Genomic DNA, 21932 nt, shown 5'->3' on the forward strand with positions numbered 1-21932 from the left:
GAACCCAAAAAAACTCATTAATATCAAAGCTGAATAGTTTTGGAAGTAGTTTTTAGTTTGTTTTTAGTTATAGCTATTTTAGGGGGGTATCTGTGTGTGCAGGTGACTATTACTGTGCATAATTATTAGGCAACTTAACAAAAAACAAATATTTACCCATTTCAATTATTTATTTTTACCAGTGAAACCAATATAACATCTCAACATTCACAAATATACATTTCTGACATTCAAAAACAAAACAAAAACAAATCAGTGACCAATATAGCCACCTTTCTTTGCAAGGACACTCAAAAGCCTGCAAACCATGGATTCTGTCAGTGTTTTGATCTGTTCACCATCAACATTGCGTGCAGCAGCAACCACAGCCTCCCAGACACTGTTCAGAGAGGTGTACTGTTTTCCCTCCTTGTAAATCTCACATTTGATGATGGACCACAGGTTCTCAATGGGGTTCAGATCAGGTGAACAAGGAGGCCATGTCATTAGATTTTCTTCTTTTATACCCTTTCTTGCCAGCCACGCTGTGGAGTACTTGGACGCGTGTGATGGAGCATTGTCCTGCATGAAAATCATGTTTTTCTTGAAGGATGCAGACTTCTTCCTGTACCACTGCTTGAAGAAGGTGTCTTCCAGAAACTGGCAGTAGGACTGGGAGTTGAGCTTGACTCCATCCTCAACCCAAAAAGGCCCCACAAGCTCATGTTTGATGATACCAGCCCAAACCAGTACTCCACCTCCACCTTGCTGGCGTCTGAGTCGGACTGGAGCTCTCTGCCCTTTACCAATCCAGCCACGGGCCCATCCATCTGGCCCATCAAGACTCACTCTCATTTCATCAGTCCATAAAACCTTAGAAAAATCAGTCTTGAGATATTTCTTGGCCCAGTCTTGACGTTCCAGCTTGTGTGTCTTGTTCAGTGGTGGTCGTCTTTCAGCCTTTCTTACCTTGGCCATGTCTCTGAGTATTGCACACCTTGTGCTTTTGGGCACTCCAGTGATGTTGCAGCTCTGAAATATGGCCAAACTGGTGGCAAGTGGCATCTTGGCAGCTGCACGCTTGACTTTTCTCAGTTCATGGGCAGTTATTTTGCGCCTTGGTATTTTAACACGCTTCTTGCGACCCTGTTGACTATTTTGAATGAAACGCTTGATTGTTCGATGATCACGCTTCAGAAGCTTTGCAATTTTAAGAGTGCTGCATCCCTCTGCAAGATATCTCACTATTTTTTACTTTTCTGAGCCTGTCAAGTCCTTCTTTTGACCCATTTTGCCAAAGGAAAGGAAGTTGCCTAATAATTATGCACACCTGATATAGGGTGTTGATGTCATTAGACCACACCCCTTCTCATTACAGAGATGCACATCACCTAATATGCTTAATTGGTAGTAGGCTTTCGAGCCTATACAGCTTGGAGTAAGACAACATGCATAAAGAGGATGATGTGGTCAAAATACTCATTTGCCTAATAATTCTGCACTCCCTGTAAAGGCACTTAGGGCTCCATGTACTAAGCAGTCAGCGAGCTACCCGCAAAACAAATCTCGCGTCAAAACTCGCAAACTGATATGTACAAAGCCGTCAATTATGTTAAAACTCGCATCTTTAAAATTGCGAGTGTACTTATCCGCCAAACCTCGCTACCTCTCCATTTTTTACTGTAATTAGACACATTTGACCACCAACTCGCCAAAAACGAATGTACTAAAAAATCTATTTGTCCGCTTGCGTCAATCTCCGCCCCCACCTCGTTATTTTTGCCTCGCCACCTTTTAGGTGGCGGGCAAGGTACAAAACAATAGGAAAGTCACTCTAGACGCCAGTCTAGACATATATAAAAGGCAGTAATATCAGCATTGTACTTACATTGTTCATTTCAGCAGCTATGGAGAGAATTCTGTTTTTGTTCATTCTCCGTGTGATGCAAATCCGGGCTAGAAGACAGAATACTGGAAATGTAGCTAATCATATCGTTAGAAGAAGGAGAGTTCGTGTCCCCCGTGTATTCCTTCCACAGGTTGGTTTGCACAGCCTTTCTGACCGAGAGATCATACAAAGATTCCGGCTTGATCGTGAATCGATATTACACCTGTATCGAGAGATTGAAGATCATTTGGAACCGATGACTGCTCATTCACAAGCTATTCCGGGACTTCTGAAACTATTAGCTGCATTGCATTTTTTTGCAACAGGCTCCTTTCAGGCAGTTTCTAGCGTCATTATTGGAATGAGTCAATCTGCTTTTTCACGCCACTTATCCAAAGTAATAGGGGCTATGATGGTTATTTTTCATCGATATGTTTGTTTGCGATCTACCCCTGAAGAATGGCAATCTATCAAGTCAAATTTCTATAGGATGGCTGGGATGCCCAATGTCCTAGGTGCCATAGACTGTACCCATGTTGCTGTAAGACCACTTCAAGCTTGTGAGGAGATCTATAGGAATAGAAAGCATTTCCATTCCTTGAATGTCCAGATGGTCTGTGACCCCAACATGAGGATTATCAGTGTCCGTTCTAACTTTCCTGGCTCCTGTCATGATTCTTAAATCTTAAGGCAGACTGGGTTATACCGGAAGTTCGAGGACGGAAATATGCCTGAAGGATGGCTTCTAGGTAAGCATAACTGGCGTCTAATTTGTCTCTCATTTCAATGTACAAAAATTGCGCCCAATTTGTCGACTGTAATCTGTATAGTTTAAATTTGTATTGTATAGTTCTGAATCTTTATAATTATTCTTATATTAATATTTATATTTATTATATCTTCTATTAGGAGATGGAGGGTACTCATGTACAGAATGGCTGTTGACTCCCTACAACCCACAGACCAGAAGTCAAGTACGTTTCAATGAAGCTCACTGATCTACCAGGGGGATTATTGAGAGGACTTTCGGTCTTTTGAAAATGTGGTTTCGATGTCTTGATCGTTCTGGTGGTGCTATGCAGTATGCACCAGAGAAAGTTGCAAAAATTATATTGGTTTGCTGCATACTGCACAATATAGCAATTAAAAGAGGCTGTCCATTAGAAGATGAAGATCCAATAGATGCTGATGATTTACCAGAAGAAATATGTGTAGAACAAGCTAATAGGTGTGGAAATGCAACAAGGGACATGGTTTCAGAACAATATTTTGAAGATTAAAGTTTCAGTTGATCAATAAAAAACTTTCTTTATTAACTTGTCTCCATTTTTTTTTAAGAATTAAGGTTATTAAAAATCACTCATGATAAACAGTTAAATACATAACAGTTGTTGCTCTTCAATTATCAAAGGTTTCAAATAAATAAAGGTTATGATCAAAGTTATTACAGACAATATATTATAGGTAATACATTGTCTTTGTGACATCACACTAGTGTCTACAGCTGCTCTCACTCTTTTACATAATGTGATTAGTGTAATGTAATCCCTCCATAGCTGATGCTAATTCATTGTATTGTGTCATTGAATTGTAGCTGTAACAAGCGACAGTATATTCAACAGTGCTTTATGTTATCAGATAGGATTTTTGAGTTAAAAAAGACTTGCTAATTTGATTTGTTTTATTCTAACCTCAATTTTTAACAGCTACTAGGTTTTCCCATATTCAAATAAATACCTTAAGGGCTTACTCTTAACACTTATTTTCTTATCCTTAATAATATATTTTTCCATTCAAGATTTGTTAAAAGAATAGTGGCATATAGAAAATAATGGCAAATAAATTATTTTATTACAAAATTACAATCTTTAAACATTATATATTAACAATTGTAAACCAAAGTAACTTTTAATACTTATAAACACATATGAAAAAAAAGAAAATGTTTAGAAACAAAATAACAATTGTAAACCAAAATAAATTTTAATACATATAAACACATATGAAACAAAGAAAATGTTTAGAAACAAAATAACAATTGTAAACCAAAGTAAATTTTAATACATATCAACACATCTGAAACAAAGAAAATGTATAGAAACCAAATATCATTTGTAATAACTATAAACATCGATATTTACAAACCTTCATAAAATACATTAATCTACATATACATTATATTTTTTTCTATTTTTCGGGGATACATATCTATATCAATGCGCTAATGATTGACATAACGATTAATCACGTCATCGTCAAACATGTCGCGTCCTGAACCTTTTGGTGCTGGAGAATTGGTGATATTAGTTTATGCCATGGATAAATATTTCCCTAAACGGATTGGTGGTGTGAGGGGAGTGAGACAGGAATGCAGAGACAAAATTATATACGAGATGCTGAGAAGAATGCATCTTATTTCAAAAATTAAAAGAACAAGACGACAGTGTCTTAGAAAATATAGTGATTTGAAGAGAAGAGAACCGAAGTACTATAAATCGATTCGAAGATTGATAAGGACATGTAAGTTTCAAAATTATATATGAAATAATTTTTTATAATATAAAAAAGGGTTTATTTTTGAACTGCGTCATCATTGACGAATCCAGGACAATATTATTTTCTGAGTGTTACTTTGACTATATTAGTATATACAATTGCAAAAAGTTAAAAAAGTAAGCATGCAGAACTGAGTTAGTAGATTAAAATTTAACTATATTACTATATACACTTTAAAGGTTAGAAAAGTTAGCATACAAAAATGAGTTAGTAGAGTAAAATATAACTATATTAGTATATACCATTGAAACATGCAGAACTGAGTTAGTAGAATAAAATATAAATATATTACTATATTCCATTGAAACATGTTAGAAAAGTAAGCATGCAGAACTGAATGTTTTGAAAACAAAAAATTACTTGGAATAATTAAAAAAAAATTTTTTATTCCAAATTTTTTTTATATATATGTTTATAGATATGAGAAGTAGGAGAATGAAGTGTGAACACCCACCACGCTACCTAAGGTCAATGTTGGTGCAAACACCCAGAAGTGAAGCTCTTTCTCCACCTTTGCCAATAACACTATTGGATATTGAATTATCTCCAAATCCATATGAAATTTTTCATAAAAAGACAGGTAATGACTTATTATTTAACTTTTAAATCATATATTTTAGGTTTTGGCTTAAAAAGTTTTAGCATGCAATATTAATCAAGTTGCTAATTTACTTCTATTATCATTTTTTTTCCTCATTATCTTTCTATCTTTATTTGAAAAAGAAGGCCTCTAAGCTAAGGAGCCAGCCAATTTTTTGTTGAGCACCATGGACAGCACTTTTTGATTGGTTCTGTCCAATTAGCAAGTACAACACAGTTGGTTCACAAAAAATGGGCTGGCATCTAAACTTACATTCTTGCTTTTCAAATAAAGATACAAAAAGAATGAAGTAAAATAGAAAGTTTATTTAAATTGCATGCACTATCTGAATCATGAAACATAGAAATTGGGTTCAATGTCCCTTTTAATGATTATTATTATAGTTTTAAATAATATATCCTAGGTTTTTTATTTAATAGTTTTCTATCTTTATCTTTGTAATTACGTTCATAGATATTACCATGGAAGACATGGAAAATAGTATGGAAATGGAAGAATTTCAAAATCCTGATAGCGTGCCAATATTTGAAGCCTTGAGTTCAGATGATAATCAACCAAGGATAGAAGTTTTACCAACAATGATGGTAGATAAAGGTATGTTTCATACTCAGTAATCTTAAATCTAAGAAAATCAAAGTTTTAACTAATACATATTGTATATTTCAAATAGGAGTTGGCTCAGATGAAAGCTTTAAATGAGTGGACATAAGTGTAGAAGCTAATATAGTAGATAACCTAGATAACAGCACATCAGGAGGTAATATTTGTGATGAAAAACCCTATCATACATTGCATATGTATATGAAAATTGAATTAAAATTTGCTTTGCATTTATTTTTCTACAGATTTATCTTCAAAATCAACTATTGAAACTGCAGACAAAAGTACTCAGAGTTGTCTTGAAGATCATGTTAAACAAAAAAAATTCTAAAATTAGGGCAACTTTGGGAATGTTAATGGAGCAAGTAGATTTTTTATACCGTAAATATGTTATTTGATTTCATTTTTTGTTTTGTCATGATGATTGTCAGAAGAATGACAATTAATAACTGAGAAAAACTTTTGTGTTGAAGAATCAAAAGTGATTTTGAATTTATGTAAATAAACTTTTTTTTTGGGCATAAAAAAATGTGTCTTTATTAAATAATAACATTTTAAACTTAAAGAACACAAAAACTAACTTATTAAACAATATATCGATGAAAAAAAATTAACAGTGACTAATATAGTGTTATAAATAATAAATTAAATGTTCACTCCAGACGTGGCCTCTTTGGGTCTGTTGTACCCTCCCTTTCACTGACAATAGCCAACAGAGATTGTAATGTCCTTTCACTGATGGTTAAAGCTCTGTTAATTTGCTGGTTTTTCTCTTCATCCATCCGCCTCTGCCACTGGAACATTTCTCTTTGCAGCTGTAATTTCTGCATTTCAATCTCATTCCTTTGCATTTCTAGTTCAACATTTTTTTCTGACAGAGCAGCCCAGCGGTCAATATTAGTGTTAATCATATTTTGCATTTCTCTGTGGTCCTCTCTGTATTGCCTTGCAAGTGTCAACATTTCCCTCAATCCAACATCGGCCAATAGTCCTTCTGCCGGTGTATTGTCAATATTTAGACCACCTGTTTGCTGTGCAATTGCTGGTGCCTTTGTGTTTCAACAGGTTCCTCAAGGTTTTCCGGTGTGTGAATTTCATCTGGTTGCGCATCTCCAAAATCTTCAAGAATATCTGGAGTCTTACTTCCATCATGCCCTCCTGGTGATTTTCCACTATCGGCATGAGATTGATAGTGATCTCCCTTGATGAGTTTTCTTCTTCTAGATCAAGACATAACAAATTGTTAGTAAATAAAAATAAAATGTTCTAAAAACACTTGCAGAAATAGAATAGAAGGAGAGAGCAGATACAACCGTCATACACCAATTTAAGTTATATTATATATATATACATATGTGATAAATACCATCAAATAATGGAGATGAATGTCCAGTCAATCGCTGGAAAAGACGTCCCAAATAACCTATAAAAAAATAAATAAAAATAAATAAATAAATAAATAAAATAAAAAGGGTTTTTAGTCAATGTAACCATATATTCAAACGCTATTACATTCAGTGAAATTTCTATTTGGAAAATTATTAATGGAAATGTACTTTGCAATTAACTGGACACTGAAGCAAAAATAATATTTTGGAGAATAAGATATATAGCATGGAATTTCAATCAACTTTCTAATGTAATACTATGATCAATTCTCAAAAAGAAAATAATGATAACATTTAAACCCATTAGAAAGTTGCTTACAATTGCATGCATGCTCTACACGAATCCTCATTTAAAAAAATTTGTACAGTGTCCCTTTCATGAAAATCTATGATCATTGCTATTTGTCCTTCAAATTACATTCCATCTGTAAAAGATCTCGAACTAGAATATGTCAATAATGACATTTGACATTTAAAAAAAAAAAAAAATTGATAGATAAAAGAGATAAAACACACAACATTGAAATTATTCATTTGTAAAGTACTTACCAGTTGCTCTACCAACACCAGTTTCTGGAGTGCTGGTCCTTACATCAGGAAGTGTGTCCGCCGAGGAAGTTGTGTGTGTAACATTAGATGTGGAGCGTATTAATTGTCCATGTGTAAAACTGGCCGAAGGTCTGGAAACAGCTGAACTGGGTGGTCTGTAAACCGCAGAAGATGAAGTAGAACAAGTGGGCACTTCGTTACTCCCCACAGGCTCTGCTTGTGTTGTTGGCGTTGCTTTAAAAAAAAAAAATACGTTAGGTTTATTTTTATTTCTAGTTGAAACTAAAAGCTAAAAGTGTTAATAATAATAATCACAGCAGTGAATGAAGGCTCAATCATTAAAGGGACATGCCACCCACCTTTTTTATTTTATGATTTAGAAAGAGAATGCAGTTATAAACATCTTTATAATTTACTTATATTATCTAATTTGTTTTATTCTCTTGATATTCTTTGTTGAAAAGCATTTGATTGCTGCACAAAGAAGCCTCGTGTGATTGGCTCAACATGTGTATTTATTTTTCTTCAACTAAGAAAATCTAGAAAATGAAGCCAAAGAAATAATGGAAGTAATTTGTAATGTTGTTTAAATTTCTATTCTCTATCTGAATCATTAAAAAAAGATTTTGGGTTTAGTGGCCCTTTAACCCCTTAACCCCTTAATGACCACAGCACTTTTCCATTTTCTGTCCGTTTGGGACCAAGGCTATTTTTACATTTTTGCGGTGTTTGTGTTTAGCTATAATTTTCCTCTTACTCATTTACTGTACCCACACATATTATATACCGTTTTTCTCGCCATTAAATGGACTTTCTAAAGATAACATTATTTTCATCATATCTTATAATTTACTATAAAAAAAATTATAAAATATGAGGAACAAATGGAAAAAACACACTTTTTTAACTTTGACCCCCAAAATCTTTTACACATCTACAACCACCAAAAAAAAAAACATGCTAAACGGTTTCTAAATTTTGTCCTGAGTTTAGAAATACCCAATGTTTACATGTTCTTTGCTTTTTTTGCAAGTTATAGGTCCATAAATACAAGTAGCACTTTGCTATTTCCAAACCACTTTTTTTCAAAATTAGCGCTAGTTACATTGGAACACTAATATCTTTCAGGAATCCCTGAATATCCATTGACATGTATATATTTTTTTTTAGAAGACATCCCAAAGTATTGATCTAGGCCCATTTTGGTATATTTCTTGCCACCATTTCACCGCCAAATGCGATCAAATAAAAAAAATTGTTCACTTTTTCACAAATTTTTTCACAAACTTTAGGTTTCTCACTGAAATAATTTACAAACAGCTTGTGCAATTATGGCATAAATGGTTGTAAATGCTTCTCTGGGATCCCCTTTGTTCATAAATAGCAGACATATATGGCTTTGGCTTTGCTTTTTAATAATTAGAAGGCTGCTAAATGCCACTGCGCACCACACGTGTATTATGCCCAGCAGTGAAGGGATTAATTAGGGAGAATGCAAGGAGCTTCTAGGGTTAATTTTAGATTTAGTGTAGTGTAGTAGACAACCCCAAGTATTGATTTAGGCCCATTTTGGTATATTTCATGCCACCATTTCACCGCCAAATGCGATCAAATTAAAAAAAAAACGCAAAATGTTTCACAATTTTAGGTTTCTCACTGAAATTATTTACAAACAGCTTGTGCAATTATGGCACAAATGGTTGTAAATGCTTCTCTGGGATCCCCTTTGTTCAGAAATGGCAGACATATATGACTTTGGCGTTGCTTTTTGGTAATTAGAAGGCCGCTAAATACTGCTGCACATCACACGTGTATTATGGCTAGCAGTGAAGGGGTTAATTAGGTAGTTTGTAGGGAGCTTGCAGGGTTAATTTTAGCTTTAGTGTAGAGATCAGCCTCCCACCTGACACATCCCACCTCCTGATCCCTCCCAAACAGCTCCCTTCCCTCCCCCACCCCACAATTGTACCCGCCATCTTAAGTACTGGCAGAAAGTCTGCTAGTACTAAAATAAAAGGTTTTTTTTTTGTTTTGTTTTTTTATAGCATATTTACATATGCTGCTGTGTAGGATCCCCCCTTAGCCCCCAACCTCCCTGATCCCCCCCAAAACAGCTCTCTAACCCTCCCCCTCTGCATTATTGGGGGCCATCTTGGGTACTGGAAGCTGTCTGCCAGTACCCAACTTGCAGAAAAAAATGTTTTTTTTTTGTTTCTGTTTTTTTTTTTTCTGTAGTGTAGCTTCCCTACCCCCACACCTTGATAGATTGATTTTTTTAAAACTTGTATTCCCCTTTTTTTAGCATTTTAGTAAACTTTTTGCTGTAGTGTAGCGTTTCCCACCCGCTCCCTCCCCGTGCACGCGCCTGCCCCCGCCCTCCCGTGCACGCGCGCGCGCGCGTGCACGCCCCCGGACATCGATCCCACCCCCCTCCTCATCACTAGTGCCAACGATGGCCGCCACCCGCCTCCCGGTCCGGCTCCCACCCACCAACGAGGAAAGCCACCGATCTCCGGTGCAGAGAGGGCCACAGAGTGGCTCTCTCTGCACCGGATGGCTTAAAAAGGTTATTGCAGGATGCCTCCATATCGAGGCATCACTGCAATAACCGGAAAGCAGCTGGAAGCGAGCAGGATCGCTTCCAGCTGCTTTCCACACCGAGGACGTGCAGGGTACGTCCTCAGGCGTTAACTGACTTTTTTTTGAGGACGTACCCTGCACGTCCTCGGTCGTTAAGGGGTTAAAGGGACATGAACAAATAAAATTTCCTTTACAAATTGCATAAGAAAATGCTTTTTCAAAAATATTTAATTGTATTATGTTTTTGCTTTCATTGGATTTTTATACTTTGATGAAAAGCAAATCTATACAGGCACAGTAAATGATCATTGGTTGATGCACATAGATGGTTCATGTGACTGCGTCAACTATGTGCATAGCTATATCTGAAAAAAGTATATGTTTATAAAGCGGAGAACAATTTTGAAAGATGTTAAAAATAATATTCTATAGTCAAATAACGCAACATGGAAGTCAATAGATCAGAAATTTAAGAAGGCATGTGATCTGGGGTTAGTCTCATGATTAATGTCGGACATACCATGTTACACAACATCAATATTTTTTTAATAGTTTCAAATTACATTATTTCTATTGTCATTATCTCTTTAAGGTTTCTATGCAATACTGGTTTGAAAATAATCACATGGGTGTTATCTTTAGGGATCACTATATTAATAATCAACAAATCTTTAGTTCCGTTAGACCTTTAAAAAAAGGCAGTATAACAACCCTATTATTGTACAATCCCTTATACATATATGCGACATAAATGATTACAGTATTTGGGGCCTAAATGGCTTTTACAATCCCTTATACATATATGCGACATAAATGATTACAGTATTTGGGGCCTAAATGGCCTATACAGATTCAGATACTGAAGCGTAAGAAGTCAGATAATGTTATTTTAAAGAAATATATATTGGAGACAATGACCTATCATAATTTAAAAAAAAACATTTGCGTCAATTATGTTGTACATTTACTTCTTAAATCACTGTCACAATCATCCGTTATGCCAGTGATGATCTCTGGTCCCAGACGCTGAACAAGCTTCTGCTCATAATCATTGAGGTCTGCCACATATGCTGGTCCACCTCCGGTAGCACGTGCCGAATTTTTTTCTCTGGCCAATTTAGCTTTGGCAAAACGTTTAATGTCGTTGTAACGCTTCTTCAGCTGATCGACATCCTTTTTTCCTGGACCCTGGGCACTAACAGCGTCGCTGATCCTTTGCCAGATCTGCTTCCTCCTAGAAAAATTTGTCTGTTTGACATGACATCCAAACAAATAATCATAAGAGTCAATAATCATGTCAATTAAAACGACGTTTTGCTGATGAGAAAAGTGAGGATTCTTGGATTTTGAAGCGGTTTCAGATCCAGATGAAGCCATATCGCATTTGTAAATAAAGATCACAAAAAAGAGCGCTCTGTAATTACTCTCCAAAAATTTTGGAACAATAATAAAGTTGTTTAGAAAAGTTGTACATTTATAGGAGCAAAATTCTATTCCCGCGACTACTATGACGTTCATGACACCTTACATGTCACGTGTTAACAATTGGCCAGACAATTCAACTGAAAGTTAAGTACATCAGCTTAGTCGCGGCGAGCGAGGCGTCAAATTTATCAATATTCCGCCACTGCTCGCGGCGGGCTAGACGTGTCTATTTATTGTGGGATTATTAGTACATAGCAACAGCGGACACCATTTCGCCCGCGGTGAGTAACGGCGAGTTTAGCCGCGTCTAAAATGACGGATGAATTGACGGCTTAGTACATGGAGCCCTTTGAGTGCTGTTTTTTTTTCTAACAACCCACATCCCCTCAATTTAACCCCTTATAAATGCTTCATGCAGTTTTTAAAAAAAATTAAAATGGTCATATTTTTTATTTATTAAAAAGAACTGTCCACTTTATTTTGGGGGTAAATAGGGCAACTTTTTATCATGATATCATGATAGAAAATTAGTAATATGTCCCCGTTTACAAAAAATATTGATAACACTTGTGATTAATAATTTAAAATTAATGTATTTTTGCATAATTTTATAATTAACATTTGTAAAAGGTCAAGCGCTTAATTGCAATCAAGAAAAAGCAATTTGGCTGTGAACAAGTTTCCAGTTTGAGTGGTTTGAGTTTACTGATTACAATAAGTTATAAAGACAAGGGGGGGCGAATTATCATGCTCCAAATGGCTCGCCGGAAACAGCAGTTATAAAGCAGCGTTCTAAAATGTTGCTCCATAACTGGTCCGCTGCCTCTGAGGCTGCGGTCTTTAATCCGCACGATCCTATATGATCAGGATGATTCACACCCACTGCTAGCGGCCTAGCGAATCTGCAGGGGGCGGCATTGCAAAGCAGTTCACAAGAACTGCTTGTGCAATGATAAATGCCGACAGCGTGGACATAATACGCTATATCATATCATGTCCATCCGCACTTCAATAAATCGGCCCCAAGGAATACAATGCACATACACCTGTTTTCAGCTTAAATGTTTACATTTTTAATAAACTAGATGGATGGTAAAGAAACAGGAGGAAACCCAATTTTTTTTTTCATTACTCAGATAAAACATACAATTTCCATTCAACATCTATTATCAAATTTGCTCCATTCTCTTGGTATCCTTTGTTTAAGGAGTAGCAATGCACCACTGGGAGCTAGCTCACATCAGATGATCCAATGAAAAGAGAAATATATGGGCAGCCACCAATACAACTACTAGATCCCAGCACTGCATTGCTGCTGCAGAGCATACTTCTGTATACTTTTTAATAAAGAATACCAAGAGAGTAAAGCATCTGCCAGGATTAAGATTGAAGATGGTTCCGCGCTGGATGAAGATGGGGCGCCGCTCTTCAGGAATGGTAAGTACTGATTTTTTTTGTTGTGGCTTTTTTATATAGATTAGGGTTTTTTATTTTAATGGACTGTAAAAGAGATGAATGCCCTTTTAAGGGCAATGCCCATACAAATGCCATCATCATGGCAATGGGTAGATTAGTTTTTTTTAGTTAGGATTTTTTGTTTTGGGGGGTGGGGGGTTGTAAATGTTAGGGGGGACTTTGTAGGGTTTTTTTGGGTAAAAGAGCTGGTATCTTTAGGACAATGCCCTACAAAAAGCACTTTTTTAAGAGCTATTGGTACTTTTTTAAATTTTGGGGGGGGGGGTTATTTTAAAGGGCCAGTAAATCTAAAAAATAATGTTATATAATTCTGCACAGGGCAGGAGCGAGCTGCACTGAGTATAATGGCGCGGTCGGGCCGGGCTGTGACTAGACAGCTGGCCAGATGCGCTCTGTGATAAAAACAGACCCGCACAGAAGAGAACAGAGAGCGGGTCTCAAAATGGTCTTTTTTTATAAAAAATCACAGGGAATATTAGGTTTTATAAAGCTGCTGCTAATATAATGTTATATAATTCTGCACTATGTGCAGAATTATATAACATGATTTTTTAGGTTTACTGGCCCTTTAAACAGGGTATTAGATCAGGAATATCTTATTTTATTTTGGATAATTTCATTTTGTGTATTTTAAAGTTTGTTATTTTTTGTAATGTTAGGGGGGTTTTCGTAGTATTAGGTTTTTCAAAGTTTTGTAATTTAGGTTTTTAATTTTTGGTATCTTTTATTTTTTTTAAAAACAGTAATGGTAGATTTTGTTATAGTTTAAACTTAGGTGTTTATTTCACAGTTAAGTTTTTATTTATTGTAAGGTAGTTATATTGTAACTTTAGTTTAAAGTAAGGGGGTATTAGGTTTAGGGGTTAATAGTTTAATTTAGTTTGTTGCAATGTGGGGGATGGCGGTTTAGGGGCTAATAGCTTTATTTAGTGTTTGCAATGTGGGGGGTCGGCGGTTTAGGGGTTAATAGCTTATCTTAGGGTGTAAGGTTTTTACAAAACTTTCTTTCCTCCATAGACTTCAATGGGGAATGGTTTAATGCAACAGCCATTTCGCAATCGCAGGTGTTAGGTTTTTTCCAACATTTTTTCTCCATCGATCTCAATGGGGGAATACATGCACGAGCATGCCAAGTCGGAACTTGCTTTGTGTGCGGTATGTGGCTTACCGCACCATACCGCCCATCAAAAGAAAGTTTTAGTGTGACTTGTAATGCCAGCGGGATGGAAATAGTGGTACGGCCCCATTTTGCGTGTTGTGCACACTACGGCTATACTGCACAACTTGTAATCTCAGTCAAAATGAGATAATCTTAAAATGTTTAACCAGGTGTAGTAAGCAGTAACGCAATGTGCATTTATTATTTATTGTGTGCTGTTCCTGGAACATAGCTGCAAACTGGGCTTTTCCCCATCCACAAAAGGTGTCTGCAGTGCATGTTGTACAAATACTGCATATGTAAAGGGACATTATCATCAATTTCTGCCATGCATATGCATGTGCACTATTTACACATTAACAATATTACATATGGGCCTTATTGTAAAAACAAAATCCATTGAGTGTCGCTTCACCTCTTTTTCCCAGCATTCGGTTATCGTCTAGCTTCACCTCTTTTCCCCAGCATTCCGTTATCGTCTCGCTTCATCTCTTTTTCCCAGCATTTCGTTATCGTCTCGCTTCACCTCTTTTTCCCAACATTCCGTTATCGTCTCGCTTCATCTCTTTTTCCCAGCATTCCGTTATCGTCTCGCTTCATCTCTTTTTCCCAGCGTTCTGTTATCGTCTTGCTTCACCTCTTTTTCCCAGCGTTCCGTTATCGTCTTGCTTCACCTCTTTTTCCCAGCATTCCGTTATCGTCTCGCTTCATCTCTTTTTCCCAGCATTCCGTTATCGTCTCGCTTCACCTCTTTTTCCCAACATTCCGTTATCGTCTCGCTTCATCTCTTTTTCCCAGCGTTCTGTTATCGTCTTGCTTCACCTCTTTTTCCCAGTGTTCTGTTATCGTCTCGCTCTACCTCTTTTTCCCAGCATTCTGTTATCGTCTCGCTTCACCTCTTTTTCCCAGCATTCCGTTATTGTCTCACTTCACCTCTTTTTCCCAGCGTTCCTTTATGAAGTGCTCTTGTCACTATCATCTGTAGCTGCATGGAAAGCACAAAAACAATAATTAGAAATGAAACCCACTTGCAAAACGGTTTATGTAAATGTTTGTGATCAATATAAGAGATATTCAAGTCCGTTTTGTTACAGTAAAGTGGTTTTGCGGATAGAACAAAAAATGCCTCTGGGGAATGGTCAGGAAGTTCAGGGGTATTCTATTGCGGTTGTTGGGATTTATTACCTACACCTACGCCTACGCCCAGTAACATATATTTATAAAGATTCTATTGCCTTTGTGACGGATTTCGACTCATAGGTGTGTTTCACCATTTTAACCCCTTCAGAACCGTGAATTTCAGAGAAAAACTTGACTAACATACCAGAGATTTTTTTAGCATTTTTGCCATCACTCCATTTAAACAGAAATAGAGCAATTATTTTTTACCTGTCAAAACTATATATATTTTTTTAAGTAGACAACCCAAGGTATTGATCTAGGTCAATTTTAATATATTTGATGCCAACTTTTAGCCGCCAAATGCAATTATATAAAAAAAATCATTAACTTTTTCACAAACCTTGGGTTTCTCACTGAAATTATTTACATACCGCTTCAATCATAACACAAATGGTTGTAAAGGTTTCTCTGGAATTCCCTTTGTTCAGAAATCACAGACATAAATGGCTTTTCTATTGTTTTTTGTTAATTAGAAGACCACTAATTGCAGCTGTGCAACACATTTCTGAAATTCTCAGCAGTGAAGGGGTTTATTAGTTAGCTATTAAGGGTAATCGTATAGTAATGTTGGTATTACCCTCCCACCTCACACCTCCCTGATCCCTCCCAAACAGATCTCCCCCTACATACACACACTCCTCACCATCTTAGATACAGGCAGGCAGTCTGCCAGTATGAAGCTTTAGGGTTGTTGTGTTTTAAATTAATAATTGTTATTTTTTTCTGCAGTGTAGGATCACCCTCCCACTCCCTAATCCCCCCTAAACAGCTCTTTAACCCTCCCCTCTCCCAATGGTGTCCACTTGCTGCCTCCGGCTGTAGTCTTTGCTGTCTAAGCTGACCTCTGGACCGCAGCATGCGCCTCTGTGTTGGACGTAGCTACTACGTCAACAGTAGGGTGAACAGATGTCCCCGATTTTCAGGGACTGTCCCCAGATTGAGGAGACTGTCTCCAGACAAATTAGGTCCCCAGAAATGTCCCCAGAAGATGGATGGTCCACGCAGCTCCTGTTACAACGCATTCTCACACTTTCAACTGGACCGGGGCAGACCTACTAGCTCGTGGGTACTGCCATGAAAATCATGGCGCGTCGTTTAGAGACATAATTAAAAAGTGCGGTGATGTCATATTGTGAGACTACCTACACTCATAAATTGGCAGTAATAGATGCTAAATGCTTTTTAAGTGAGACGGCAGCAAATGTGTATGTAGGTATATTGATAAAGTAAGGCAATTTTACCAGAAAATGGGGTTTCTATATTGTCATAAAATACATAATTTGAGAGGCTGTGCAACTTCCAGTATGTTGCTTATAAAGCTATAACAGGAAAAGCTGCGGTTGAGGAAGAGGGGAAAAGGATGCTGCAGTGAGCAGGTTTTTGTGTAATGGGTAGGGATTGAGCTTAATTAGAACACGTTGGTGTGAGGGAAAGTTTGATGGTCTGTGGGGACTGATGTGCAAAAAGTGCAGCTAAAAATGTGAGCAGCGGTAATTGTAAAGGGCCTGAGCTGGTCAGAGAAGGTATAGGAAGGGTGCAAGGACTCTTGTAAAAGAACAAATTGCAGAGATGTTCAGGGAATGTTGTGAGAAAGAAGTGGCATAATGAATAAGAAGAGGAGGCCAGCAAAAGGCTGAGCAGAGACTAAGAAAGCATTGATGACTTAGAAGCTGTGCAGGGATTCTATTTAAATGGTACCCAACGGAGATAAAATATGTCTAAAGCAAAACATAAAGTTAGGCAAGTGGAAAACCATTTTTGATAGAAGAAGAGCCTAATTTATTACACAACATCAAGATATTTTGACAGGAATACTATATCATCTGACTCAGGGGTCAGCAACCTTGGGCCCCCAGATGTTTTGGAACTACATTTCCCATGATGCTCAGACAGCCTAAAGAGTGTCTCAGCATCATGGGAAATGTAGTTCCAAAACATCTGGGGGTCCAAGGTTGCTGACCCCTGATATTCTAACACACACTATGTGAAAACTAAATGTTACTTTATGGTATACTGTACAAAAATGGAATGTTATGTTCTTAAAGGGACACAAAACTCAAATATTCTATATCATGTTTCAGATACAGCAAGTGATTTTAAGCAACTTTGTAATTTACTCCTATTATCTTGGTATCTCTTGGTATATTTATTTGAAAAGCAGGAATGTATGCTTAGGAGCTGGAGCTGCCCAATTTTTTGTTCAGCGCCTGGGTAGTGCTTGTCAAGAAGTATTTTTTTTATCTCATGGACAAAATATGAGAAATAACGTATATATCATACAATCACTTCATAAACACATACCAAATACACTGAATATATAGTTTGGGGAAAATATGCTAATAAAAGTTTTTTACCTTTTGCCAATACAAAAATTATTTCATTTTAAAAATCTGATCACCTTAGTCAACATGGGATGCTGGGCAAAATTGATGAGGTTACCTTTTTTTATTTTATTTTATTTCTCTGTTTTTTAGCTGTCTTTTTTGGATGGACAGTTTATAGACAGTGTATTTTTTTGTTTTAATTATTTTATTTTATTTTGTACTGTAATGTGTTCATGGGGTCTTTGTGATGCAGGTCTGCTTTACAGTGGAAGAGAGGTGATCAGTTACAAGATAGATACGACTCTATTGATTTTATTACAAGGACAGAGACTTCATATTTTGCTTATAACTTTTCTTTACTGCTTAACAGCTTTTCAAAGTATAACATATAAACTGCCATCATTTAAAAGAAAAAACATAAATAACATCCAATGAGAATAGGATAACATAGCACAGTATTTGAATGTCCAGTAAACAGTAATAGGTATAAATAGTCCAAGTAGACAGTTAAACATCCTCTTTTCTTTTGCTGCTTGACAAAGATAAGTATTATTATTTTTGCTCTCATATATGGTTAATAAAACTTTGTTTCTTTCGTTTTTTATTTGCATATTGTATACTTTTATACTTATGTATATGTGTTTTGAGGTCTATTTCATGTTATTATCTTTATGTTACTGCCGTTTTTATTTTATTTTTGTTTAACATTGATTTTAATTGCTCCGTTTTTTACTTTCATTTTAAAGCGTTTTTTTCATTCGCTTTTATTTTATTTAGCATTTTCGCTAGATCCGTTTTCTACTATTCCCCCTTTACAGTTGTTTCCTTGCTTACTCTGCTCGTTTGTTCCCTGTAACTGTCTTAGGCTCCGGCCGCCATTTCCTTTGCTTCTTTCTCCCCTACGTCACGGGACTCATTTTCCCGCCTCCTTTTAGGTTTCCCTTCACTCACAATCTCCCGCCTCCTCATTACCTCATTCAGCTACGCCCTGACAAGACTCTGACAGTTTTTCTGCTCAACTAGTTTACTGTGATTAGCAACAATTGTTTCTTTATTTGTTCTTTGAACTGTTGTGCATTTAATTCAATCGTTAAGTAGTTTAAGGATCTTTTTTGACTAATTTTATTTGGTTTAAAATTTTATCTTTAGTTTTGTTCCTTATATAATTTTAAATAATATCTTTTGAGATTATTTTTTACAGTTATTTATCTTATATTTCATTGAAATGTCTCAAGATACATCTCCATCTTTAAATGAAACAAATTTAAGTAATATTATTTTATCTATGGAGAAATTTAAACAGCAAATGTCTGAACAGATGCAAAGTGTTATTGCTACAGTTAATAGTTCTCAGTCTGCTGTTCACAAAAAGACATCTAAGAAAACAAAACATATTATACATAAACCTTTACCTAAAAAATCTAAAAGACAATTAAAGTCTGTTTTACGTCTGCCTGGTTCAGACAATAAAGATTCTGCATTACAAAAACGTGATGATATTTCTAACTCAGAATCTGATTCTGAATCTGCTTCTCAATTTCAGAAAATAATTGATTACAGAAAACATGTACACTTAGTTTCTACAACTGAGTCAAATGACTCCTATGATTTTTCTGATGAAGAATTTAAGAATGATGATAAGGATGATAATAATGATGATAATAACGATGATAATAATTTTACAGATATTATTGATTCTTCTTCTGAAGAAGAATCTAAAAAGAAAAAGAGAAAAATTTCTAATTCTCCTAAACCTAAACTTATTGATAATAAAGGAGATTTATTTACTGATCCTGATGAACTCCAACATCCTAGATCCTGCCAATGGAGACCATCTAAACGTGTTGCGAAGTTTCTAGATTATTATATCAGGAAACCATTATCTAAGAAAACAAAATCTACTCTGAAGGCAGAATGCCCTAGGCCTGACCTTCCTCATAATACTCATTTAACACCTGAAATTGATGTAAATTTATTAAAATTTATTGGTTCTAAAGATTTTAATTTGAGAAAAGGTCCTGACCGTTATTTAAAAGCATGCCAAGATAAACAACTTGATGTTTTAGGACCTGTAACAAAATTGTTTGAAATCTCTGAAGAGGCTATTTCTGTAGACTCACATGTTGATCCTTACATTTTAAGAGAATGGATTCAGAGAGTTGTTTATTTATTAGGTGACGCTAACACGTCTTTAGACTCACAACGTAGACGCATTGTTTTAAGACGTATTGATCCTAAAATCTCTGACTTCGCTTTAACTGAGATGGGCCCTAAAGCTAATGGGTTACTTTTTGGTGACGCCGGACTGAAAGAACTGGGTCATTATGTTAATAGTTTTAATTCTCTTAACAAAATTAAAATGAGTACTAGAAAAATATTTTATCCTCAGCAAAATAGAATTTTTGACAGGGCTGGGAAAGGCAGGGGCCGCTTTCCCAGCCGTACCCCAGCAATCTCCCGGTCCTATTTTCAAAGCATGCCCTCTCCAGCAACTTCCCATTCATATTTCTTCCCATCAAGGAACAGACAATGGGCAAATCGGAACTTCAGAAACAGATCATCCCGCAGACCTTTCTCATGTAAGTTCTCACATCTCTATACTCACTCCTTTTTCCCAAAAATGAATAGGAGGAAGATTAGCCCTTTTTATTCAAAATTGGCACCTTATTACTTCAGACCCTTGGGTTCTACAGACAATTTCAGGTCTTTATTTAATTTTCACTTCCCCTCCGATTCAAACATTTCTTCCAAATCCAATAAAATTTTCCCAATTAGATTTGTCCCTTTTGAATCTAGAATTACAAGACCTCTTAGAAAAAGAAGCAATAGAAAAAGTACCTTTCCCTTCAAACTCCTTCATCAGCAATATGTTTCTGGTGAAGAAGAAAGAAGGATCTTTTCGACCTGTAATAAATTTAAGAGATTTAAATTGTTTTCTAGAATACAATCACTTCAAAATGGAGGGTATTCATCTTCTCAGAGATTGTCTTCTAGATTTCGACTGGTTGGTTCGCCTGGATTTAAAAGATGCTTATCTAACCATTCCTATTCATCCAGACTTCAGAAATTATCTTCGCTTCCTTTGGAAAGATTGTGTTTGGCAATTTTCTTGTCTCCCTTTTGGTCTTTCTTCAGCTCCTTGGGCTTTTACGAAAGTTTTAAAACCTGTTGTAGCTTGGTTGAGAACAAGAGGTGTTCGTCTAATTATTTATTTAGACAATATTCTTTTACTCCACCAAGATTATTCTCAACTTCTGGATCATTTACACCTCACTATTTCTCTCCTTCAGAACTTAGGTTTTATCATAAATTTCAAAAAATCTGTTCTTATTCCTTCCCAGAATCTTATCTTCTTAGGTTTTCATATCAATACTCAATCTGCTACATTGAGTCTTCCATTAGAGAAAATAAAGAAAATAAAGAAAGAAATTATGTATCTTCTCAAAAGAGATCTTTTTCCCATGCGCTTTCTTGCTCGAATTATAGGACTTTTGTCGGCTTCAATTCAAGCTATTTTCCCAGCTCCACTTCATTACAGAGCCCTTCAAAGATTGAAGATTCAATATCTTCGTCAAGGTTTCTCCTATTTCCACAAAATCTCTTTGTCAGAGGAATCCAGAATAGAATTACAATGGTGGCTTGCAAACATAGAAGCATGGAATGGCAAAGCAATTTTCGGGAAATCTCCAGACATTATTCTGGAATCGGATGCAAGCAAATCAGGTTGGGGTGCAAGATGCGGCCCTCATATTACAGGAGGAAAATGGTCTTGGCCAGAGAAGAATCTTCATATCAATTGTCTAGAACTTTTAGCAGGCTCTTTTGCAGTTCAAAGTTTTGTAAAAAACAATCAACCAATTTCAATTCTCCTTCGGATGGACAATATTTCAGCAGTCAAATATGTCAATCTTTTAGGAGGTATGACTTCAAAGATTTTATCCAATCTTACCAAGGATTTTATTCATCTATGTCTTTCTCAAAATATTTTTCTGCAAGCAGAATATTTACCAGGTCTCAACAATCAAGCTGCAGATTGGGGTTCTCGATATTTATCGGATGCCAGCGACTGGAAATTGAACAGAAATATTTTTCTTATTTTACAATCTCTGAGAGGTCCTTTTTCTATAGATCTTTTTGCCTCTCGTCTGAATTTTCAAATTCTTCCCTTTTTCAGTTGGAGACCAGATCCCAAAGCATTAGCGACAGACGCCTTCCTTCAACACTG

Source organism: Bombina bombina, chromosome 8 (genome assembly GCF_027579735.1).
Source record: "Bombina bombina isolate aBomBom1 chromosome 8, aBomBom1.pri, whole genome shotgun sequence".
NCBI lineage: Eukaryota > Metazoa > Chordata > Amphibia > Anura > Bombinatoridae > Bombina > Bombina bombina.